Source organism: Artibeus jamaicensis, unplaced genomic scaffold (assembly GCF_021234435.1).
Source record: "Artibeus jamaicensis isolate MK-2021 breed Jamaican fruit bat unplaced genomic scaffold, CSHL_Jam_final contig_851, whole genome shotgun sequence".
Lineage (NCBI taxonomy): Eukaryota > Metazoa > Chordata > Mammalia > Chiroptera > Phyllostomidae > Artibeus > Artibeus jamaicensis.
Window position 1 is genome coordinate 19628272 of NW_026521986.1, and position 21968 is coordinate 19650239.

The 21968-nt window shown below is 37.0% G+C and overlaps 1 long non-coding RNA gene across 1 annotated transcript in view; it reads left to right on the forward strand.

The window, feature by feature from the left end:
- The window catches only part of LOC128628588 (uncharacterized), a 59532-nt gene extending 38062 nt beyond the window's left edge, over positions 1-21470 (forward strand). Inside the window, exons 5-6 of the long non-coding RNA XR_008393017.1 lie at positions 5710-5887; positions 19735-21470. This is a non-coding gene — a long non-coding RNA (uncharacterized LOC128628588). The remainder of the gene's footprint in view (positions 1-5709; positions 5888-19734) is intronic.
- Positions 21471-21968: the final 498 nt, after the last annotated feature.

Consider the following 21968-nt stretch of genomic DNA (forward strand, 5'->3'; position numbering starts at 1 on the left):
TACTAATAAACAGCTAAAAGACTGGGTTGGCAAAGTTGTAAAGCATTATTCCTTAGAAGTTATCCTAGACCTGGGCTATGACTAACATTCTAAGATGATTATTTTTATAAAAATGTATATTCATGAGTTACAGAAAGAAAACATATGAGATTTTGATAGTTACTTAACTCAAAAACACATACATCTTCAACTTGGAAATAAGCATGAGAACAGCGTTCAGAAATATTCTGGAAGATTAATCTTATAAGGAGGTCATGTGTCTCTGTTTTTATGTTTTTCCGGAGATTTTTATAAACTACCAGTGGGTTGGTTGTGATTATTTTATATTACTCACTTCTTTAAAGATAAGGAAGTGTGGCCAATGGAGTTATACTACTCACCAAACAGCAAATAGTTTCCAGTAGTCTATCTCGAAGTAAGGTCTTCTGTTCTCAACTTACTGAGTTTTACTTGAGACTGCATAGGAGTAGAAAAAGCCTGCTTGAACGGTGATCATGTTAGCTTCCAGAAGAAATTAGAATCTTAAAAAAAATCCCATGGTGACAAGTGGAGTAAGACTAGGAGACACTCCTTTTTTGTTCATTTACCCAGTAAAGAAAGAGATCTTATTTTTTTCCTGTCACTATCTGTCGGTATACATAGAGTACAGCTGGACAAAGTCATCTGCAGAGAGCTTGCTCTCTGCTCGTTCCACGGGAAGATATAAATTGAGCCATTGGGAAAGAAGTGAGGCCATCAGGCTCAATGGTGATGGCTTTTTAATGAGACTGTTTGTACTAGACCAGCAGGTAACTTTGGTGCCGAGTAAAACCCAAGAGAAAGATGGTGAGAGATCAAGGGAGAAGGGAAAGAGAGAGGTGAAGTAGGAGCTCAGAGCTGGCAACTGGCCAGCAGACTGCAGAAAAGGAGCTAAATTATGCATCTTGTTGAGTACATTTACTAAAAGAACATTTCTAGGCAAACATCCCAAAGCAAATGTGACTATCAGTTAAGTATCCTGCAGTTCTCAGCAGATTTAATGCATGACAATTTTCTCATAATAGGTTTGTGGTGTTTGCCGAGTTTCATCTCTTTATAACATTTTATGAATTGCCATTCCGTGGGGATTTTATGTAGGCTTAATTTTGCCCTTCATTTATGACAACAAAGTCAAAGTGGATAAATATAGAGTGAGGATGACATAGGAATGGAAAGAATGTGTTTGTTTAAAAGATATTCAAGTGAAGTTTTTGGTTGGTGTTTGCCAGCATATCAGAGCACCACACTTTTCTATTATCCATTACTTTATTTTAATATATATTTGAACATCACCTTTGTACTTGGGTTTGAACTCTAGATCCTGAGTACACTAAGGCTGATAAGACTGGTAACATCAAGCAGTATAGTTTTAGGAGGGAAAAACATGTAACAGGTGAAAACTGAGCTACATAGATAGAAATATCAAATAGTGTGAAGCATCAAGGAGAGTGAGATTATTCTATGTGGAAAGTGATGGGGAGAGCAACAGAGATTTTCCAAAAGGAGCTAATGATGAGGGTATCCTGATAGAGAAATAGCATGAACAAAATCACTGGGCAGATCATAGATTACCCTGGTCATTTGGAGAAACAGAAGCAGCTCAGAATAATTGGGACACAAAGGAAGAAGTGAATGTAGCCAGAGTAAAGACTGGCAAGAGGGGACAGAGGATGGATTGCTTCGTACTCCATGTTAAAGAGTTTGACATTTTTCAAATGGAAAATGGAAATGGAAAACCATTCAAATATTTTATAGTGGAATACCACAACCTTTGGTTCACTGAATATATTAATTTTGGTAGTAATGTGAAGGATGGGTTGTAATGTGAAACAAAGCAGTAGAGATATAAATTAGGTCTAGTTCCATAACCGAGATGAGAGATTATATAGATTAAGGTATTATCATTGTAGATAGAAAGGCAAAAATATGAGATATAATAGACTGAAAGGCAATGGAATCTACAGTATTTGACAATATATTGAATATAAGTGGTCATGTGTAAGGAGAAGTTAAGTCTGTAGCTTGGGTAGTTGGGTAATATCCTCATGTTAAAAGGATTATGAATCTCCAAGGTGGTGAAGTACAATATACTGATTAAACATATGTAAAAAATACACTATTACAGATATTAACAGTAGTAAGTGATGCAATTACAGATTATATTATTAGTTTCATTGGGTTGTACAGTGTTTTACAAATTTAAAACAGTGGACACAAATAACTTTTGGAACATGAAAAAAGACAATAAATGTTCCTTTAGTAATTGCAGATGGGATAAGAAGAAGTGCCTAAAATATTTTTGAGGCTTGTCTTCACTAGTCTTATCAACTGCAAAAATAGAACTCTATGAATGTGTTGAAATACATGGAAAAAATCAACAGCTGAATTTAATACATTCTTATTTCAAAGGGGCAGTTAGTTTCTTTTGCACCATTTATTTGTGAACCTATATCGCCATCTGAGGGTTTGGCCTTCATTTAGAAATTCACCTTATGTTTTTGGTTATCCTTTAATATTGCTTCTCTCCACAAGGGAAGTAATTCATTTTTAGGGATTGTTTCAAATTTGAGTTACTAAACACAAATCAGGACTAAATATCTGACTGGATCATGCTATTGTGTTTCCTCTTATAACTTCCACCCTTTTCAATTTTGATACCAGGTTTGGTTTGTTGTTATTGTTGTTGTTTGAGAGGCACAACCCTCTCTGTTCTTTACTTCTCCTGGAATGTAAGCAGGAGGGGCACTCCTGGGCTTAAATGCCCATTGGAAGGATTTAAATATAAGGTGCATTTCACAAAGTGGCCCTTTCCATCTTATCTCTTTTTTTTTCTAGTACCACAGTTACTCTTATCCTTGGCTCAAGGCCTATTTCAATGTTAGGATTCCTGAGTTCTCCTGGGACTCAGAGATTGTAGAATATGATCATACTCTAGAGGCAAGTAGACAGATAAAAGTACTTACTTACACATTTGCTAGGAGGAATTAGAAGGGAAGATGCAGTTTGAGAATGCATTTGACCCAGGGGAATCATAATAATGAGCCATAGTTGGCAGTGGATGACTTCAGGATGAACTATCCGTCTCTGTAGAAGACAGTTTGATGTGATGAGGACAGTAGCTAAGAGACCAATTGAACTTTTGAAACAGTGAACAGCATGCATCTGGGCCTTATATTCCATGTGCTTATTTTACAATTGCCCATCCAAGATTAAAGTACCAGACACATATATTGTTATATTTTAAAGAGTAAGTTGAGACTTAGGCCAAAAGACTTTCTGAGTGGTGTGAGAAAATTAGCAGAGGAAACAAAGAGTGAAAACCATCCCTTTATATCTCACTCAAACAGCACATTCTGTAACATCCGGAGGATGCATGAGGTTCTTCTTTAACTATAATTGGGGAGAACTTATAACTGAATTAATGTCTTGACTTCTCCAAAGTGTAGATCAAGAAGATAAGCACTTTGGCATAAAGAAGAAATTGGCTAAATGACAAAAATGGCACACAATTTAGGTTTGAAAAGCCCAGCTTTGAATTTTATCTCTACCATGATTTGTCTGTGTACTTCTAGTCAAGTCACTTATCCTGAGTAGCACTATAATATAGGGATTGATAAAAAGGAAAAAGGACTCATTGACATGGACAACAGTATGGTGATTGCTGGGGGAGGGGTGTGTAAGGGGACTAAATGGTAATGGAAAAAATAAAATAAAGATTAAATAAAAAATATTATAAGGATAGAGCCCTGGCTGGTATAGCTCAGTGGATTGAGTGTGGGCCTGCAAACCAGAGTATCGCAGTTCAATTCTCAGTCAAGGCACATGCCTGGGTTGCAGGCCAGTTCCCAGCAGGGGACACACGAGAGGCAACCACACATTGATATTTCTCTCCCTCTCTCCTTCCCTTTCCTTCTAAAGATAAATAAATAAAATGTTTAAAAAATATTATAAGGATAAAATAGAGACAATGTTTTCATGGGGTATAAATAAAGTATTTAAAAATATGTTACAATTGAAGATAACATTTCAAACCTTAGGATTTAAGATATAACAGTTAAATGAATTTTGTAATGGCTATGAGTATAATGTCATAAAGAATCAATTGTAATCTTAATAATTCAAACTCAGTAAACTCCAGTTTTTCAATTACAACCAACCAAAGGCTATATTTTGTTTATTTTTCTACATAGAAAGTTGTTATTGGTATTTTAACAGAGGTTTGAAATGTTAACATGCTTCAGAAAGTTTCTCAGACATCTAATCCAGGACAAGTTATCAGTACAGGCTGTGGTGGATTTTTCTATGGCTGGAAAAAAACACCTCCAGATTGCCCCAACCATAAACATTATTGCCCATTCAAAGCAGCCTCAATGTTTGTACACATGTCATCCAAATGCATGTTTCTTAAACCTTCTCCAGACCAGACAGAATTTGTTTAAAAAATGTGGAAACAGTAACTTAGCACGTGTTAGCTCTTGTCTGGGTGTGGGGAGCATTGTTGAGTAAAGATAAAAAGCTCAAAACTTTTCTTGCTCACCTGGCTGAATCCGGCTGAGTCATGGTAGGGAAAAGGTAGAAGACAGTTGTCTCTTTGGATGGAGAAAACATCTGTTTAAATGTAAATTATATGGGTTGTGTAATGAAGAAATAATTATAAGCGTAACAAAGAATGCATTAAGAATTGCTGAATTTGCAGGGCAAAGTTTAAAATCTGCACCCTGGAGGACAGTGAATATCTCTTGACTTGGCCATCATTTTTATATCATTTCCTCAACTTATTGGTGATTGACTAGGGCAATTCCCCAGTTGCCATATTTTTGGCTATTCCAAACTGCACACCGCACACACTCCAACTTGCACCTCTACAAGCTGTTGTAAGCCCTTACCTTCTAGCCACAACATTCCTATGAATAACTCCCCAGAGAGCTCTTAAAAGAGCTTGTATGTAATGAATGGCATATGATTTCTATTAAATAGTGTCAGGAGATTGTGGATCAGTATGTGCATCAAGTTCCATTAATCCTTTCATAGCATAATTGTAGTGGCACTTGAGAAAATGGAAGACTTTCCCCTTCTGCTTTAGAAAATACAAAAGGCTAAAGCCCAAGATTCTTAGGCCAGGGGAAGATAATGTTTCAGAATTTTGTTTCTGGTTTATACATGTTACAACTCTACTCATGACATGTTACAACTCTACTCATGACTAGTCTAGAATCTAGCAGCTTCTATGACTTTAGACCTTAATGAAGCACATTATACAGCTTTGAAAAGACTGGCTTCTCAAGCTTCTACTAGTCTGTTTCATTTTCTGAGGGCAGAGAAATTCTCTTTCCTTCACTCAGTGTATTGTATCTCTATAGTATTGGTTTGTCAATCCAGCAGGTCCTAGCAGGGAATATGATGTACCTCAAATTGGATCTTTTGGTGAAATTGTACTAAAGGGACCATCTACAAAAGTTTAGACAGAGTATGAGGAAGCAATAAAATATAGGGAACTACTCAGGAGAAATTAACAGGGCAACCCACATACTGTCCCTGAAAAGGCAATTATTAGCTGAGAGAGAGAGAGAGAGAGAGAATCACTCCATGCAAAGGTCCAACTTTAGTGTACGCAGAAGATGGAGAGAGGAGAGCCAGGGTAACATATGCACTGAATTTACTCTCCACTCTCTCTTTTTCCAACTCTTACAGGTGCTGCCCAACAGCAGAACCACCCAGAAGCCAATGACAAATGAGTCTGTCCACGCAGCCCACATAGGTCATCTTTCCAGGGCAGAGCAAGCAGGAGGATGGAGCTGAAGGGGCAAACTGAAGATAAGCAGTATGTCCGGGGAGTCTACTTTGATCTCTGTAGCTTGGTTTGGTTAAGGTAAGTCTCTTGGAGTTGAAAGGAAAGAGTTTTTGAAGAGCTTTTAGTCGTCGTCCAGTGGTAGTGTGCTGGTTACTCTTTGAGGGCTCCCCTCCCAGGCCCATCTCAGCAGAGCTCTGCCCTGCTCTGTGTTCTGGGAGACCCATCTCTGCCAAGGGAGTCTTAGGGTTCCCTGACTTCAGGATTCTGCGTGAGGTTTGCTAATGGGAAGCTCTGGCTATGGACACACATTTGTTTGTTTGCTACAAACTAGTCAGCTCCAAGATGCAAAAGATTGTGTTTCTTCTTTGTCTCTTTAATGAAGTCCAGCACAATAAAGCTACATATGTTACAGTGCATAAGAACTAAATAATTGATTGGCTGGAGGTTAATAAATCTGTCTGAACCTGCATTCCAAAACAAATTCCAAAGTCAACTGTAAATGGTACTGCAGGGAGGGGTTTATTTTCCACAGTTATTCATTCACTCGACAAATATTAGTTGACATGTCCACACACTCTGTGCCATTTCCTAGTACTAGGAAAATTGCAGGTGCAGTGAGAATGCAGCAGACAAAGCCCTTGGCTTGAAGGCACTTAGAGAATAACATGGTGATGAGCGCTGGGCCTTCGGACCCAAGCCGATGTGGGTCTGATTCAAGGCCTGGTTTTATGTAAACCTAATGTATATACATTTTATCTATATCTATATCTATATCTGCACATATATATAACTTTCTAATACTTAGTTTTATATATAGAATACTTAGTTTACATATATAATATTCTAATATGTTTTCTGATCTGTAAGATGAAGATAGTAATATTTCATTTTTTGTGAGAATTAAATGAAACAAACTAAATAAATCACTTATGGCACATAGCAGGAGGTCAATGAGTATTGTCTGCCATGATTACTCTGGTGCAGTAATTTCCAACCTTTCTCATGTCATGGCACACATAATCACTAAAAGTTTGGGGTATGACAAAATATTATACAGGTTACATATAATATTATATATATTTTTGCCTATCTGACAAAAATAGTTAAAATTTTAACTCACACTGGAAGGCTATTGTTGTGTTGGCTGTTGTGATTTTTCTAAATTTGGCAGTCTAAGGGAAAGAGGGCAGTGCCCAAAGCAGCCAGGTACTGCGTGTTTTAAAAATCCTGCAGTGCACCCATGTGTCTCTGACTCTATACCAGGCTGCCACAGCACCCTGGTTGAAAATCCCTGCTCTCCTGGACTTCACGGGGAGATTAAAGGAAATGAAGGGGTGTTAATGATACCAACAGAGTAGCACTGGCCTTGAGGTTCGAGTGATGCCAGCATTCAGGTAACCATTTGAAAAAGAATTTATACCAAGAGAATGGACAAACCAAAACCTTCTTGGCCCAGTGAGAAAAATCTCATTCTCAGAGTGCAAGGCAATGCTGAGTATGTCATGTTTGTCCCTGAGGTCTTCTCGCAGCCTTCATGGCATCATGTTGGAGTCCTACAGTGTACATGGGTGGGGCAGGAAGGTAGCCGGACCCTTGCTACCTCTCCAATAGAATGCACTGAAGGGAGGGAGAGAGATGTTCTTCTCAATTCTCATACTTCTCACCTGGAAACTTTAGAGACCTACCAGGGTTCAGAAGGAAAAGATAAGATGCAAAAAATTGCAGAGACAGCTGCGCATTTAGTGAAAATTCTAGCAGAAGTATTAGTTACCATTGCATGGAAGAAGTAATGGTGATGGTTCAAGGAACCCAGCTTAAGGGGGCAAAAAAGCAAGAGAAGATGGAATAAAAACCAGTTATCATTTGGTCCCTGTAGTAGATGGGTCCATAAATACAGAAAAGCCCCTAGTGTGCACAAAAACATCCAAGAAGGTAGAAATTACCAGAAAATTGGAATCAGGACCTCTCAGAGGCCAGGGAGGCCCATTATATTTTCACTTTGGTGGATCTTGGTCAGTTGAAAAAAATTTTAATGCTCAAACATAGTTCAAAAGCTGCACAATACAAATAATCATTTTTAGTACTTTAATAATAATGTAAAAATAATTCTGATAACCACAAGTTAAGTATAAGACTTATAAAAATCATAGTGCAGGCCCTGGCTGGTGTAGCTCAGTGGGTTGAGAATGGACCTGTGAAGCAAAGGGTCACAGATTTGATTCCCAGTCAGGACACATGCCTGGTTTGCAGACCAGGTCCCTAGTGGGGGCCAGATGAGAGGCAACCACACACTGATGTTTCTTGCCCTCTCTCCCTCCCTTCCCTTCTCTCAAAAAATAAATAAATAAAATATTTATTTTTTTTTAAAGCATAGTGTACAGTGATATTGGGTCATCCTGTTGGCATACAGTTTAAAATATTCCTTCTTGTAGTCCTGTAGTAAATCTTCATTTAGAGACAATATGAAAGTCCAGTTTGGAATTTTTTTATGAATATAAAACACACACTAAATACTCCTTCTCTCATTCTCTTCCCTTTCTTTCTCTCATGGGAGGAATATATACTAACTGTGGTGCTGCAGTAGGTGATAGGAGCAAGAGCAGCCATAGACATGGGTGATTAGAGTTTTTCATTCACAGATGTTAGCCTGTAAAATCTCCTGTTCCATATGGGGTATCTATAATATCTGTAAGTGTTCAGTATCTCTGCTCTTTCACTCCCATTTATTTCTGAGCTTAGCATCACCTTCTTTCCTAATCATTCTCCAGAAACTCTTCATTAATATTGTGAGTGACCCATTAATTGGCAAACCAGTGGTTTGTACTGCTTGACCATTTTAGTCTACTTTTTAATGCTCCTTTTTCTTTGGCTTCCTGGACATGTTTTTCTATTCATAACCTCTGATTTTTCTATTTAATGTGTCCTATTTCCTCCTCTACACACTCACCACAAGTCTTTATTTTCTAGAAATTCATTCTGGGTCCTCTATTGTTACACATCTTTGCTGTTTCTCTAAGGTACATCATTAAACAAATGGTTGTAATTTAACATATTACTCACAAATCCACATTACATCTCCAAACCCAAATTTTCTCCTGAGCCACAAACTCATAAATCCAACTATTTTTGCCTACTGAGTACTTGGAGTATATTATATTCTACAAATATTTGGCATAAAACCCAAATTGTTTGGGTTGGCCAAAATGTTTTTATTTTTAATTTCTATAAGATGGCCATAGTAGCACTTTGTTGTCTTTAACTTCATTTGAAATAATTTTGTTAGATTATATTGTGACAACTGTCATATCAGTGTGCATTTAAAAAACGTATCAAAACTGGTGAATTTTTGTGCAGCCATTTTAACGTTGAAGGTGGAAGATAATAAGCAACATTTTCTGCATATTATGCTTTATTATTTCAAGAAAGGTAAAAATACATCTGAAACACACAAAAAAGATTTGTTCAGTGTATGGGGAAGGCCCTGTGACTGATTGAACACATCAAAAGTGGTTTGTGAAGTTTCATGCTGGAGATTTCTCACTGGATAATGCTCCAGAGTTGGGTTGACCAGTTAAAGTTGATAGCAATCAAATCAATACATTGAGAACGACCAATGTTATACCATGTGGGAGATAGCCAATATACTTAAAATGTCCAGATTAATAAAGTTATTGGTGAAAATGAAGAATGTGTCTTTTATTTTATAGAAGAAACGAAATGGACTTTTTGGTCAACCCAATATTTATACTTTCCTTCATATACATGGAGGCATGGTTAAGCCTTTGCACTCACATCCCACAGTGAGCTGCGAACATAGTAACTCTATCTCACACTATCTTTCAAATATGGCATTCTCATTGATATTGTCTAACTTTTGAAAATTTGTACAGGCTTCTGTTTGGTACCTCATAACTCTCATTGTGCTGCCACTGGAATGATATTCAAATAAATATGATCATGTCATTTTCCATCTTCAAAGACCATTGTTGACTGTTGACTCACAGTTGCCTTCAAATTTGCATCCCAACTTCTTGGTATGCCATTCCTCCTAAGATGTTGAGTCCTTCTCTAGTACTTTCATTCATCTAAGAAAATGCCCAGTTGTTCTCCAACGGACAGATCTCTGGCCAAATTTTGGTGAAAACTTTTTTGACTACTCCAGAAATGGTTGTTTTTATCTCTTTTTGAATTCTTCCACACATTTCTTTATAATATTACTTTGAAATTTCCCGGAGTATAATTTGTTGGTTTTCCTTTTTAAATTGCCTGTTTATCTGAGTTGAGCACAACGCCTGGTGCATTAAAAAAGTTCAGGATGCAGCTGAATACTAAATTGAATGAATGAAAAATAGTAAATGCAAGGGCTGGTAGTAATTTTCTTCTCCTGTGCCAGTTTTATGAGCTGATGGGCTTGGTATGTGACACCCCTTAGCTTCATTTTCTCCTAACTGAAAATGTAGGAAACAAGGATTTATAAGGAAACAGCACTCTTCCTGGCAGGGGCAAGAGGTGAAGACAGCAATGACATTTATCAGGGAGGCAGTATGGTGTAGTAAATTTTTGTCTCAGGGGAGAATTGTGCCCTATAAGGCAGTCAAGGATAGTGCAGTCAATAACCCCCAAATGCAGGGTCAGTGCCCACTGAGACCCTCAATCCTCTTTGACTAGTGGACCACTGCTCATCTTCATTTTATTTCTGATTTCGTTAAATGTTAAAAACTATTAATTTAGGTAATAATATCACAGTACATGAAAATGAAGCAATCGTGCTGCATGCCTTCCATTTATACAGTGATATATGTCATTTATTTCTCAATAAAACTGGAAACAAGATAAAACAAAACAAAAACCTATTAATTTAGTGATCACTTTACAATGCCTTCTATTTATAATAACAACCGAAGGCTGCTGATATAACCTATAAACTATCATCTCTTTGTGATTTCCTGTTTATTTTCCAAAGATAATATGTTATTAAAAACAAAGGCATTCCTGTGTACACATGGACAGTCTAAGATAACTAGATAATTTTGGATGGATGACAAATGATTGTAAACAAAGATACTTTCCTCCACTGGGACCTTGGCCCATGAAGGCCAAGAAATGTATTGTTCATTTAAATAAAATTCATTTTGCTGTCATATTAGTTATGCTTGAAAGTTTTATATCTAGCAGAGATTTTTCAGGGACATGCTATTCCTGGAACAGTGAACATGTTAATGCAGGCAGATATTAGAACTGTAGAATCAACTTTAACCAATATAGAAAATTTAGCACAATGGAGGGAAGGAGGGAAAATGGGAGAAAAGAAGAAAAAAGAGAGAAGAGAAAAATAGGGAGAGAGGGTGAAAGGAAGAGGGAGAGGGATTTTCACACTGATTTTTTAAAAAATAGTTTTAGGATTTCTGGTCAATATGGTTGTGTAGGCAGAAATGGCTCTCCTCTTTGCACAACCACAACAAATTTACAACTAAAATATAGAACAATCATTGTTCACAACCAACAGAAACTGAATTGAATGAAAGTCTTACAACTACAGAACTAAAGAAACCACATCCATCCAGACTGCTAGAAGTGGCACACACACAGAATGGTCTGATCCCACATCCATGTGTGGTAGATGAAAATTTGGGAGTGATATCTTGGCAGCAAGGATCCCCAGACCCACACAAGACCAACCCCTTCCAGCCCAGGTTTCCAGTGCCAGGAAGATAAGTCCCAAAAATTTTTGGCTGAAAAAACCAATGAGGATAGAGTCAGTGGAAGAAAATTCTGGAGTCCCAAGCAGTTCCTCTTAGAGAACCCACACACAGACTTGCCCACTCAGCCTCACTCCTGGGCTGCACAGGGGAGGCAGCTTGAAGGCTCCACCACCCTGCCCTCACACAGCTGATCCTCCATGGAAGGTGGAAGTTGGTGGTAAGTGATCATAGGCAATCCATGCAGCTGACTGGCCTGGGTAAATCCCTCCATTTTACGTGCCAAAGACAATCAAGACTCAGCTACGAGAGGAGGATGTATTCAGCCCACACAACGGGTGCATCTTAAGTACCCAGGTCGGGTGATAGGGGAGGCTGTGACACTGGACCCTACAGGACATGTACTGTATTACATGCCATGGAGTCAAAGCAGCTCTACCTAATCCATAGAAACAAACACAGGGAGGCTGCCAAAATGAGGAGCCAAAGAAACATGGCACAATGAAAGAACAAATCAAAACTCCAGAAAAAGAGCTAAACAAAATGGAAATAAGCAATCTATCAGATGCAGAGTTCAAAACACCGGTTATAATAATGCTCAAGGAACTTAGTGAGGATCTTAATAGCATAAAAAATCCAGTCAGAAATGAAGGATAGACTAACTGAAATAAAGAAAAATTTACAGAAAAACAGTGGTAAAGTAGATGAAACCTAGAATGAAATCAATGGTTTGGAACATAAGGAAGCAAAAACAACCAATCAGAACAAGAAGAGAAGAGAATAAAAAAAAATAGAATAGTGTAAGCAGCCTGTGGGATGACTTTAAGCAATCCAACATTCACTTTATAGGGGTGCCAGAGAAGAATTAAAGAGCAAGAAACTGGAAATCTATTTGAAAAAATTAAAAAAAAACCTTTCCAAATTTGGTGAAGGAAATAGACATGCAAGTCCGGGAAGCACGGAGTTCCAAACAAGATGGATGCAAAGAGGCCCACCCCAAGACACATCATAATGAAAATGCCAAAGGTTAAGATAAAGAGATAAGAGGGTGGGTGTGGGAGAATGGGTGAGAGGAGAGGGGATTAAGAAGTACAAATAGGTAGTTATAGAATAGCCATGGGGATTTAAAGTACAGTGTAGGAAATAAAGTAGCCGAAGAACTTACATGCATGACATGAACAAAGGTGGGGCAATTGACTGATGAAATGAGGGGTGCTGGATGGAGGAGGGCAAAGGGGGAAAATTCAGGACAACTGTAATAGCATAATCAGTAAAATATAATTAAAAAGTAAAATCAATAAAAATAGTTTCAGGATGTCAACATTTATGCATTACTAGTATTATTACTAATAATTATTATTATTTTAAATTTTGGTCAGATCTCCACTCCCTCTCCTGTAAGAGGATTAGGCACCCACACCCTGTGAAGAACTGTGAAAGGTCTGAGGTTTTGTTCAGTTTACAACCTAACAATTACCCCGTCACACTTTCATGGAAGCTGGCAGACACATGATTCCTGGGTCAGACACAGGGGATTAGATTTACTCAGAGCACAGGCAGCATGAGCTTCAGGTTTACATCAGCTGTGCTTCCCAACCTCTCCAAGTTTAACAGAGGCAACAAGGAGGTGGTCCTACTAGATTGTGCACACATAGTGGGTTCATATTCTAGATGAGGAACCCTGAAATTAGTGAACCCTCAATTTTACATAGGACTACTAGCAGGTTTGCTCCATTTTTGCCTGGAGGAAGACATTTCTACCACTCTGGATCATAAACAAATCTTCCCACTATCTTGGAGGGAAACCAAGACTCTGTATTCCCAAATATTTAGTACACAAATATCCTAGAAAAAACTAGTCCTTACCTATACAAGTTTTCCCAATTGCTTTTTTTGCAAAGGTTTCAAGCCTCAAAACTTTAAAACTGTGCTCAAGCAATAATGTTTTCATGCACATTAATAAAAGACAAGAGTAATGTATATCATGTGATTGATCCCTTTTAGTTTACAAAATACTTCCCTACACATATATAGGGTTAATGATAATGAAGCCAAATTCATCTTGATTTGTAGGTAGTGATCCATGTTGGTTGGAAGGGGTTCTACAATAGTCATGAAAATATTGTATATTAAGGTTGTACAGACGGCAATGAAGGTTGTAGGTGTAATAAAGTAAGTGTGCTTTGTGTGTGTCTCTGTGTGTGTCAGTGTTTCTTACCAGGCCATTGTAAAACAAATGTTATAAATTCTCCACATACAAGCACTATTGGCTTTCTGGAGTTATTCCTAATCAGCATTACTAAAACTGCATAACAGGGTAAGGATATGTAACTTAGAATTTAAAAATTGAGGTGCTGGATTTAAAAGCATATATATGAAACATCAGAAATATAACATAGGATTAAAAAAACCTAAAAACCATCTCCACAGTTGAAATTCTAGAGAGAATCTTGCATGCTGGAGGGATTTCATAAAGATGCTACTAAGCAGCTCATGGTTATCCTTGAGATTTTTCTTTCCCCTTCCTTGCAATAAAATCAAAATCAATTATGAATTAAAGAAATGCAGACTGTCAGTGCTGGAAGGGCCCTAAAGAATCTTGCAGCCCAGTGCATGCCACTGGAATCAGTTGAGAATCGTTGGAATCAATAAAAATACAGAAGCCCAGGACCTCACTAATCAAAGATCTCTTTTCTTAGATCTAATTATTTTGATGCAAGCCAGTACCAAGACCACTGTTCTAACTTAATTTTATAGATGAAGACAACTCATACATATACCATCTCTAGTCATTTTTTGTTCTTATTCATTTCCATCGCTATTACACTAATCTCAACTTTTGTTCTCTCAGTATCTACAACAGTGCCTGCAGTAGATGTTATTAGATAAATATTTGTTAAATTAATGAATGTTTATCTTTTGCTGTGAGATTATTTTTAATGTTAATAATGATTCTACATTCAATCAATCTATAGACTTCTGTTGATTGATATTGCTTTAAAAGTAAAAAAAATCTTTAGTGAGGAAGGCATTATATACCCATTTGACAGATGAGAAAACTGAGGGTAGGAGAGGTGAGTAGTCTTCATTTTTTACAGAACATAGTAAAAGAGTTATTGCTTAAATTAAAAAACAGTATGTTCAGCCCTGGCTGGTGTAGCTCAGTGGATTGAGTGCGGGCCTGTGAACCAAAGGATCATGGTTCTATTCCCAGTCAGGGCACATGCCTGGGTTGCAGGCCAGTTTCCAGCAGGGGATGCAAGAAAGGCAACTGTACACTGATATTTCTCTCCCTCTCTCCTTCCCTTCCTTTATAAAAATAAATAAATAAAATATTTAAAAAAACAATATGTTCATGAAGACATTAATTCACGAGACCTTTGTGTAATTTGGATATGCCACAAGTATTATGTGAAAAGAATACAATATAACAGAGAGAGAATGGAAGATAGAGGAACTTGGAGGTAATATATTGTATTGACTAAGCAGGCAGAAATTAAATCTAGACTCCTGGGATCTAATACCCCCTCTACCACGTGTGACCTTTATTTGTATGACCTTGGTGTGTTTATTATTCCCTTTAAACCACATTTCTCTCAACTATACATGATAATGATAGTTATATTTTATTTTATGATTATTATCAGTACAAATGAAGAATAATACAAATGTTTAATAGACTATTTGGCAAATAGTAAACAGTCAATAAATTTTACTTATAGATCTTATCATCATTATCATCATCATCACCATTGTCATTAACATGGAAATATTTTAGGATATCAGGTTTTCCTAATCTCAAGGTCAAAGAGGAACACTGGCTTATTCATAGTATTCTGAGATCTTATATTTATTTATAATTTTAATAAAAAATAAAGAAAAAAGAAATTTTCCAAATATATATACATATAACACAGAATATGGTGATGAGTTCAAGTTGCCTAAGCCTATTTGAACAAGTGGTTTCCTTTCTGCTGAGGTAGGTTCTAATATACCTAGACTTGGTTCTCTAGTCCAGGGATATCTGAAAGGAATGATGAAATACCTAGAGTTGTTCACAAATACATGCAATTAAATATCTGTCTGTCTTTAAAAGTATGAAAGTGTTATCACTTGTGCACAAACATACAGACTTTTTGAGGTGGAAATCAGGACACATCTCTTTTTCATATGAGTATAGTGCATGCCATGAAGTACAGAATTTAAGAAAATGTTATATTCATAAGCTCTTATTACATTAGCCTTGTGGAAACTTGAATTGTTACTTTTGCCCTTTCCTGTCATGGTGAGTCATTCCATTGACACAAATACACACAGTAAGAGGCAGCAGTAGGATTGTGAACTGGTCTCCTGAGGTTGTAAATAGGCATTACCGCTGCCCATACAACTTCATTGACACTGGGAGGATTTCAGCAGTTATCTAGGGCATTGCATGGCTGCCCAGGTAAGGTCTCAGCAGCTGTGTGGTCAGACACTGTCAGGAAGATTCTGGGCTCAGGAAAAGAAACATCCCTTTCTTGTCATATGACTGTATATCTTAGCTATCCTCTATAGAGACTATTGTAAAGGACGCCAAAACATTATGGCCAATTACATGAATAGTAACTTATACTTGGGAAGCATGTTGTTCAAAACTATGTACATATTCTATCTAAATCTAACCATAACAATAGTAAATATACAAGAATAGGGCTTACAATGTTCTGGGGACCATAGTAGACTCTTTACAAGAATTATTTTATTTAGTCTTTATGGCAGCGTATAAGGCAGATAGTGATGTCTCATTTTACAGATAAGACTATTGAGGAACAGGGAAGTTAAGCAATTGGCCCAAGATCATCCACCTAATAATAAAAGACAGAGTCAGAACTTGAACGGGAGTCGATTGTCCTCAGAGCCTTAGATCTTACATATTAACTCTATACAGTATTTTCACTCATATTAACTGTTTGCTGTTGATCAAACGTCTGTAGTTTTTGATGCTTATAAAATTGTGTTTGTCAGGACAGGCTAAGCTATAGTGTGATAACAAATCCCCCAATCTCAGTGGCTTATCAGTCACTTATGGTTTATGTCTCACTCACATTATAGGTCAGGTGACCCTCCTTGACTATTCTCAGATTATGGCTCAGGATCTTAACCCCTGTCCTACAACTCCACCATGAATCTTTGTTTCCAGTGCACAGTGTTGAGAAGGATACCACGTGGCCACACATCAGCTTTAACTACCTTTTTAGCTCTTGTTTCCATTAATGAAATTTTAGATACACAGTTTAATATAAATTCAAGAAGTCTGGGAAATATAGTTTTCTTTGTGAAGAGAAAGAGGAGATATTGTGATAAATACACAACATGTTTCTCTGTAAGTATCAGGTCACAGCTCTCTCTTACTTTTTTATTTTTTTCAAGCCTGCCTCTTGCCACAGAAGATAACCATAAAAGAATGTGATTTCTGAAGGTAGTAGGTTATGAAATTTTTCAGTCAATAGATATCTTAAACTATGCTGGGACCATAAATGGATATGCCAATTTGTATGCATAAACAGTCATACCTTGGACAGTTTGGTCCCAGATCACTGAATAATGTGAAATTACAATAAAATGAGTCGCACAAATTTCTTGGCTTCCCAGTGCAAATAAAAAAAGGCATGTTTACACTATACTATATTCTACTAAGTAGGCACTTGCATTATGTCTAAAAAGGTGATGTACATCACTTAATTAAAAGTTCTTATTACTAAAATTTGCTAACCATCATCTGAGACTTTGAAGAGTCATAATCATTTTGATTTTGCTGGTGGAGGGTCTTACCTACAATCTGTAAAAAATGCATTGTCTGCCAAGTGTAAGAAAATGAGGCATGATGAAATGCAGTAGGCCTATAATAGAGGATTCTCAATGGCATTATGCATGTATATTAAAAGTGTGCATATTTTAAATATGAATATTAGAAATCCTTTCATTATCTAAAGTCTTGTTTAAGAAAGGTATGGCTTTGTTTCAGTGACTACTTTCTATTTAACTCCCTGTATGTGTGTGTCCTCATCTCAAGAGTGTAGTTAGTTGAACATAGCAAGTGGACTCTATTTTTATTGACCTAAAATAATTTTCTTTTTTATTAAGTTAGCATGGTCACTAGAACAGGGAGAAATGGAAGATAGGCTGTTTATGAATAAATTTTTTTCTTTAACCATCTCTCCTCCCCACATGCGTTCAAAACAAGGCAGAATTTACCATTTTTTCTTTGTATCTCCAGTGTCCTGTTGCTTCTTCCATGAGAGCCCTGCATAGTTTCTGCAGGAATGATGCATGAATTAAAGCATGCAAGAAGAGCTCTGTATTTAAGTACACCGTAGGTGGCTGTATGTTTAAGTATGGATGATGCTACTAGATTCATAGAATTAGGAGTCATCAGTTTATCGGGGATGGTTGAAGTCATGTGTGTGAGGGAACCCAGGCAGACAAACGCATGCGTGGTTATAACGAGTTCATGATGAAGTCAGGACTGGTCTAGATTTCCACGGGAAAAGAAGCAGTTGAAATGAAGAAGTAGAGCTATATAAATGACAGTTTGAGGAAAGAATAACTTGTGAATGTTAACACAGAATGCCAAAAACCAAGATAGCTGTTTAAATTTTTTAAAAAAAATCTATGTTTGTATTGAGGAAAAGTAATCTTAGGAAATTAGTTAAAATTGTTTTTATTTCTTTCTGCACAGTAATATAGAACTAAGGGGGGTGGAAATGGGAGGGAGGTGGGGAGCATGGGTGGGGGGGTTCAGATGGGATAAATAGACAAAAAACTGTACTTGAAAAATAACTAAATAAAAAAAAGAACTATTGAGACAGGTTTTATGAATTGTCTTTTCTTTGGAATTCAATCTGTCTTCCTTTAAAAAGTAACAACTGAAGAGATGCTCAATATCATTAGCTATCAGAGAGATGCAAATTAAAACCACAATGAGATACCACTTTACACCGGTCAGGATGGCTATCATAAACAAAGCAACAAACAACAAACGTTGGAGAGGGTGTGGGGAAAAGTGGTCCTTAGTTCACTGTTGGTGGGATTGCAGACTGGTACAACCATTATGGAAAACAGTATGGAATTTTCTCAGAAAAATAAAAATTGACCTGCCTTTTGACCCAACAATTCCACTGCTAGGATTATATCCTAAGAATCCTAAAACATCAATATCAAAGAACCTATGCACCACAATGTTCATAGCAGCACAATTTACAATAGCCAAGAGCTGGAAGCAACCTAGGTGCCCATCAGTAAATGAATGGATCAAAAAATTGTGATACATATACACAATGGAATTCTATGCAGCAGAGAGAAAGAAGCAGCTCCTACCCTTTGCAACAACATGGATGGAATGGAAAGCATTATGCTGAGTGAAATAGGCCAAGGGTTGAAAGACAAATGCCATATGATCTCACCTTTGACAGGAAGCTAAAGAATAAAACAAACAAGCAAACAGAACAAAAACAAAGACGCCGAAATAGAGAACAAGGGGGCAGTGACCAGAGGGGAGAGGGAAGGGACTTTAAGGGGGAAAAAGGGGAGGGATTTGGAGGAACAAGTATGAAAGACACAGGAATGAGGACTCGGGGCGGGGGGAGGAAATGGGAGGGAGGTGGGGAGCACGGGGCGGGGGTGGGCTGGAATGGGAGAAATAGACAAAAAAACTGTACTTGAAAAACAAACAAACAAACAAACAAACAAATAAATAAATAAAAAGTAACAACTTAAAGAGCCTTTCCTTGCTTGGAATTCATCTCATTGCTTTTCATTATAACATTTTCTTCTCCCATGTTGCTCCAGAAATGCAGACACTTGAGTGTATCGCCCCTGCCTAGTAGAGCTTATTTTTCAATTTACATAAATAAATAACCTGCCAAAACTAATTACTTCTCTTCAGAATCTAAATACATTATTTCTCCCTTTTTTCCTGTCTGCCTTGTTTTAATTATTTTCACATCAGTTGTCATTTTAGAAGCTGGTTTAGACTAAAAAGGGATAATCGGATGTGTCTCACTGTTTTCATTTGGCTAATTAAGATTGCTGCTTTTGTCTCAGTGTCTGGAAGCATACATTTACAGCCTTTTCATAATTCGGGGTGTTGTGGGGGAAGTGTAATTAAGAAAAATGGTCATATGTATTTATTTATATTTAACTATTAAATATAACGTATTGTTTATACTTGCTCCTCTTGTTTCCCAGTCTTATTTATTCTCCAGTGCTCAAAGGACCTTACAAGTAAGTCAAGTAAGGCCAGTCATTATTCCAGAATAAAGAATGCCTCAAATATCACGCTTGAGATTTCTACGTGAGATTCCTCTTCACGTTTTGAATGCTCTTGGAAAGCAGATGGTTAGCTGACTAACTACACAATTCATGGGGTGTAATTGCCTGGTTGTGAAAAACATTATGCAGCCGCAGCTGGAAAGTGTACGGAAAGAAAGAGCAGGTGGGAAAATAGTGTTCTTTGCAACAACGACCAGTTACTGCATTTGAAGTGTGTAAATTTGTGTTTTTCAGAGTAGTTAATGCCAGCTTGGATTTATATAGCATACTATCTTCCAAACCGATCACAGATTTTTTTTCATACTTTGTCTCATTTATCTTCACTATATGATTCTATAAAAGCAATTGGCCATCTTAGAATTCTTATTACCAATGGGGCAACTAAAGTAGAATAAATTAACTACTGGCCTCGAATCATGCATTTAATTAGACCTGTGTCTTAGCTGTGAAACCGAGCTATGCTTTGCATAATTTAATGATCCAAGAAGGTAGATGTCTTCTTCCAATGGTGGAATTATATATAAATATATTTATTATATGGTATATTCATACATATTTTATAGATTCATATATAGAAGGCAATCTTGGCATTTATATTAAAGTTGAAGTGATCTCTGGTAGTATGTCAAATAAGAAATAGTAATAGTGTTTATTGAGTGACTACCACATGTCAGGCTTTTTTATTGGTGCTTTATTGTTATAATATATTTGTTCATACATGATATATATTTTATATACACACATACATATACATATGTACACTTTTATATAAACACACATATACAAACTCTATGTATGTATGCACATTGATACATGCATACATATGCATTATATACTTTTTATTTCTTATTTAAGTGCAGTGCAGGGGACACATTATTTCTGAATAAAAGACTTAAGAAGAGGAAGTTATATTTAGCCTGATGTTCTGAATTAACACAGATACAGTCTACTGTCTACTGTTTAGGTGAGATTTCTTTAATTATAACGATAGTTACTGTAGTGGTCCACCATTATGGTCAGTTGACATGTTCGTCTGACATTCAGTTTGTAACAGTATTTGAATTGATTTTGTATGTTTTTGTCTTAGATGCCTTAATTCTTGCTTTTATGTTTACAAAACTGATCTTGCTTTTATACTTTCCTTGCAGGTACACCAACTATAATTTTTCTAAATTACAGTTCACATTTAATATTATCTTAGCTTCAGGTGTAGAGGCAAGTGGTTTTACATTTATATAACTTATGAAGGGATCCTTCTGATAAGGCGAGTGCCCAGCTGACAGCATACACAGTTATTACAGTATTAATGACTATATTCCACATGATGCCCCTTGTATCCCTATTCTATAACTACCAGTCTGTCCTAATTAACCTCTTCATCCTTTTCACCCGTTTCCCCAAACTTCCACCCTTCTGGCAACCGTCACCTGCTTTCTGCCTCTGTGAGTCTCTTTCTGTTTTGTTTGTTCATTTATTTTGTTCTTTCATTTATACATATAAGTGAAATCATATGGTATTGGTCTTTTATGGGACATTCTTCACATTAGGTAATTCTTGACTCTGGTTGGCAATCTTGACATTTAGGTTCAAGTGAAAGTGACTCTCTGGAAGGACATCAAATAAGAAATAATAATACAGGAACTAGTATAAAGGACACATGGACAACAACTAAGGGGGGTGGAAATGGGAGGGAGGTGGGGGGCATGGGAGGTGGGCTGGGATGGGAGTAAAAGACAGAATACTGTAGTTGAAAAATAATTAAATAAAAAAGAAATAATAATAATAATAGTGCTTATTGAATGACTGCCACACAATAGGCCCTGTTCTTGGTGCTTTGTAGTTATTTTCTCATTTGAACCTCAGATAAATTTATAAGAGAGCATTACTATTGTTACTATCGTAGTTTTATGCATGAACTACATGAAATTCATTGGAGTTCCATAACTTGACACGATTCGCACTTTAATTAAAATGTGCAGCCAGGATCTGAACTTCCTCTGTCCAAAGCCAAAGCCCCTGCCGTCTGCCACGCGCCTTCCATGTGCAGCCCGGGTTCCACAGGCACAAGGAACCTGAGTCTGCAGCTTTCGGCTGAGGCTTAGGCAGGAATTAGAACTGAATAGAAAGCTCTTCCTTGAAAAGCTACAGTC